Raw genomic sequence first — 5200 nt, forward strand, 5'->3', positions numbered from 1 at the left:
GACTAAGAACGTTAAATGATTTTCAAAAGCTTTTGGGTAATATTAATTGGATCAGACCCTACTTGAAAATAACTACCGGAGAGTTAAAACCATTATTTGAGATACTTAATGGAGATCCTAACCCCATATCTACCAGACAATTGACTATTGAGGCCTGTGAGGCATTAAACAAAGTAAATGAAAAATTGACTCTAACAAGGGTCCAACGCTTGGATCCTGCTGAAGAGTGGTCCTTGTACATTCTAAAAACTAATTATACCCCCACAGCCTGCCTGTGGCAGAATGGGATATTGGAATGGATTCATTTACCTCATATTTTACATAAAGTTTGGTTTCTTATGATACCCTATGCACTCAATTGATTATCAAGGGAAGACACAGGTCTAAGGAATTATTTAGAAGAGATGTGTATATTATTGTCATCCCATATAATAAAGCTCAACTAGAACAATTATTACAAAAAAATGATGAATGGATCATATCCTTAATTGGCTTTACAGGGAAAATAATTTTCCATTTACCTCAGGACCCAGTTTTAACTTTTGTATTAGAAAATGAGGTGATTTTCCCTAGAGGATATTCTAAAACTCCATTAGAAGATAGAATCAATATAATCACTGATGGGTCCTCAAATGGACGATCAGTGGTGTGTATACAAAATAGGGACTCCATTATTAAGAAGAATTCAAGATATTCAGCTCAACAGGCTGAAATTAAAACAGTCTTAATAGCTTTTACAGAAGTAAAACAGGCTTTCAACCTTTACACAGACTCCAAATATATATTTAACTTGTTTCCGGAAATAGAGTCGATAGTCCTGTCGCCGAGAACCAAGATTTATCTCAAATTAAAACAGTTACAAGAATCTATTCAACAGAGACAGAATAAATATTTTATAGGGCACGTGAGGGGCCCCTCGGGGCTTCCAGGTCCTATAGCCCAAGGAAATGCTTTAACAGATTCACTAACAAAAATCATACAGGCTGTAGAGACAGCTAAAAGAGTCATGATCTACATCATCAAAATGCTACTACACTTAGATATCATTTTCAAGTTCCTCGTGAACAGGCAAGAAAAATAATTAAATCTTGTCCTCATTGTCCAGATTGGGGACATACATTAAAGATGGGAGTTAATCCACGAGGATTAAAACCTCACATTTTATGGCAAATGGATGTGACTCACATATCAGAGTTTGGAAAATTGAGTTATGTCCATGTCACAGTGGACACCTACTCACACATGGTGTTTGCCTCTGCCAGAACGGGAGAGGCAGTGAAAGATGTAATACAACACCTGGTGCAGAGTTTCTCTTACATGGGTATCCCGAAGAAAATAAAGACTGACAATGCACCTGCCTATGTGCCAAAAACCTTAGAGCATTTTTATCAACAGTGGAACATAGCCCATGTCACAGGAATTCCATACAACCCACAAGGGCAAGGCATTGTGGAACGTATACATTAGAATATTAAAGCACAGATTCAAAAGTTAAGGTCAACAGGTAAGTATACAACTCCCCATCAATTGCTTAGCCATTCCCTATTCGTTTTGAATCATGTAAATACAGATAACCAGGGGCTTACAGCCACCGAAAGACATTGGGCGGAGAAGGAGAGTGCTCCTAAACCCCTGGTCAGATGGAAAGACCAATTAACTGGCCTATGGAAGGGGCCAGATGTGCTAATTGCCTCTGGACGAGGCTATGCTTGTGTTTTCCCACAGGATGCCGAATCACCAATTTGGGTCCCAGACAGACTCATCAGGCCAGGCAAAGGAAACGGACATCCGTCCCCCACGCCGAAAGAGGCCGAACCGCCAGATAATGCGGAACCTGGCCAAAAAGATCAAGGCGACTCGCCTAGAGCCAAAAACAAAAACACGCCAGACGCCGACGTGGACACAGCTTAAAACCCTGACAGCTCAGGCAAAGGAAGTATTGAAGGCTACACATGCCCCGGAAACGACAACCTTGCTGTTTGTGGCTATGCTTACAGTCATGAGTGCGCCCACAGCTTTAGGGGAAAGTTTTGGGCTTACTTACCAAAGCCACCCATATTACATCCTGTAGGGTGGGAGGTGTTGGATCACATCAAGGTTTTAACCAATCAAACATTAGTGATAGGGGGATTGCCTGACTTTCACCTTCTAAAGAACAGCTCGGGTTATGTAGATTTTGAGGGAAAGTCCGATTCTCTGCCAATTTGCTTCTCTTTCTCCCCTTCGGTGCCAGTGGGCTGTTTTCAAGTGGGAAAAAGGGTGTTTAACAGAGATACCCCCACCTTGGACAATATCGAACCAGATGGAAAGGGCAATGGGCGGCGTATGTGGGAACTGTGAATGACCACCGTGAGCGATAAAGAAGAAAAAAGACAATATTATACCACAGTAAAGAATCTTCCGCCGCGCTACCCCCATTACAAAACAGCATTTAAAAAGGACGCCCTTTGGGAGGGAGATGAGAATGCTTTCCCGCGCTGGCTTCCATGTGCCTTCCCTGACAATGGGGTATGATTCTCTCCCTTAGGCGCTGCTAGACTTCTCTGGGACTTCTCCATGTCCTCACCTGATAAAGATCAGAGCAATTATCTCTCCTCCAACTCAAAACCTTATGGGAACTATGTGCCTCCAGTTGGAAAACTGATCAAAAGATGGTATGATGCGGGGTGGGTAGAACCGACATGGTTCTGGGAGCCACTCCACAGAGACCTCCCTGATAGACAGAACAAACCACTGATAGAACATCCAGAACTGTTCCGACTGGTTGCTTCTAGTGAGAAACTTTTGCTGAAGAAAACAGGAGCTGCTGATTATGATGCTGTTTCAGTTTCTGCTTGTGTTACCTATCCCTATGCAATATTAGTAGGATTGCCACAATTGATTAGCATAGATAAGGTTGAATCTATTTTTAGTATTAAGTGTACATCATGCAAGCTGATTAATTGCATTGATTCCACTGTATCGGGATCTGTTATATTGATTGTCAGGATACCTCCTTATGTTTTGTTACCGGTAGACTTGGGAGATGAGCCATGGTTTGATGATTCTGCCATCCAGACTATTAGGTATGCTACGGGTTTGATTAGGGCAAAAAGATTTGTAACAGCCTTAATTCTAGGTATAACCGCTTTGATAGCTATTGTTACTTCTTTTGCTGTTTCTACTACTGCTTTGGTTAAGGAAATGCAGATTGCCACTTTTGTTAATGATCTCCATAAGAATATTACCCTTACATTATCAGAACAGAAGATTATAGATTTGAAATTAGAAACTAGATTAAATGCCCTAGAAGAGGTAGTATTAGAATTAGGACGAGATGTTACAAACATTAAGACTAGGATGGCCACACGCTGTCACGCTAATTATGATTTTATTTGTGTGACTCCTTTACCTTATAATGCTACAGAAAAATGAGAAAGGACCAAAACATATTTGCTAGACATATGGGATGATGATAACATTTCTTATAATATTCAAGAATTGACGTCCTTAATCACAAAAATGAATAAGCCACATGTAGATGCAGTGGACCTCTCTGGATTGGCAAGATCCTTTGCGAATGGAGTTAAATCATTAAATCCAATCGATTAGACACAATATTTTATTTTTATTGGAGTTGGGATTTTACTACTTGTTGTTGTACTAATGATCTTCCCAATTATATTCCGATGCTTTACAGATTCCATTGCCCAGGTTCAAGCAGATCTCAATTTGGTGCTTTTAAAAAATAAAAAAAGAGGAACTGCCGCTCCTACAGCAGAGATAACCGAGCTCCGGGGCAGACATGACGCCTGAGTGGGAGCCGGTTCGAGGGTTCGCACCACACGCGGTTAAGCCCCCTGCTTGCGTGCGGCAGACTCCAAGAAGATGTGCACCTGGACTTGCCCCCTGCTACAAACTTGGCTCTAAGCTGATGGGCATCTGGGTCATGGGAAAGATTGTTGTCAGCAGTTTTTTCTTTATTTTTTCTTTGATTCTGAGAATGATCTTGTTAAGACAGAGACTTCCGTTAATAATAGGACAGAAGGTCCTGATCTATTTTTGATCACTAATACCACAAGCTTTCCTGCTTCCTCTTTACAGCAGACAGAGCCTCTGATGACAGGGACTCCAAGGTTGCAGATTATGTCTTCTCTTATAGAACTAGGTACACAGACATGATGGGACATGCTTGTATGACTGTGAAACACTGTTTCTTTGTGAACTCAGTTAGTTACCAGTAGCAGGCTCTTGTAACGTGTGTACTTTTAAAGATTTATGAAAATTTGGTGAGCCGAATCTCAGTAACTTGGTGAATTCGGTTAGTTCCCAATAGGCCGCAGTAGTAATAAGTGGACTGTTCGGGATATAGAAAATTTTTCACGAATGGAATCAAAATTTCTATGCGATTCAGTGAGTTCCCAATGGGACATGCTTGTATGAGTGTGCTTTTCAATATATAGCAACATTTCAAGGAAGGGAATCTAAGTATCATCGTGAGTTCATTAGGGTCCCAATAGGATTCGCATGTAATATGCTTGTTATTCAAGATAGAGCAAAGTTTTTAACGAACCTAAACACTGTTTCTTTGAGAATTCAGAAGTTCGCAGTAGCAGGCTCTTGTATTATGTGTACTTTTAAAGATTTATCAAAATTTGGTAAGCCGTATATCAGTAAATTGGTGAATTCGGTTAGTTCCCAATAGGCCGCACTAGAAATAAGTGGACAGTTCGGGATATAGAAAAATTTTCACGAATGGAATCAAAATTTCTAGGCGAATTCAGTGAGTTCCCAATGGGACATGCTTGTATGAGTGTGCTTTTCAATATATAGCAACATTTGAAGGAAGGGAATCTAATTATCATGGTGAATTCAGTAGGTGCCCCATAGGACTCGCATGTAATAAGCTTGTTTTTCAAGATAGAGCAACGTTTTAACGACCTGAAAAACTGTTCCTTTGTGAATTCAGTTAGTTCCCAGTAGCAGGCTCTTGTAATATGTGTTATTTAAAGATTTATCAAAATTTGGTGACTCGAATCTCAGTAACTTGGTGAATTCTGTTAGTTCCCAATAGACCGCAATAGTAAGTGGACTGTTCGGGATATAGAAAAATTTTCACGAATGGAATCAAAATTTCAAGTCGAATTCAGTGAGTTCCCAATGGGACATGCTGGTATGAGTGTGCCTTTCAATATAAAGCAACATTTAAAGAAAGGATGTA

At 40.4% G+C, this 5200-nt stretch overlaps 1 pseudogene; it reads left to right on the top strand.

Moving 5' to 3' along the window:
- Positions 1 to 1496: 1496 nt before the first annotated feature.
- LOC134479965 (uncharacterized) lies at positions 1497 to 3863 on the top strand (annotated as a pseudogene).
- Positions 3864 to 5200: the final 1337 nt, after the last annotated feature.

This window comes from Rattus norvegicus, chromosome 8 (assembly GCF_036323735.1).
Source record: "Rattus norvegicus strain BN/NHsdMcwi chromosome 8, GRCr8, whole genome shotgun sequence".
Classification (NCBI taxonomy): Eukaryota; Metazoa; Chordata; class Mammalia; order Rodentia; family Muridae; genus Rattus; species Rattus norvegicus.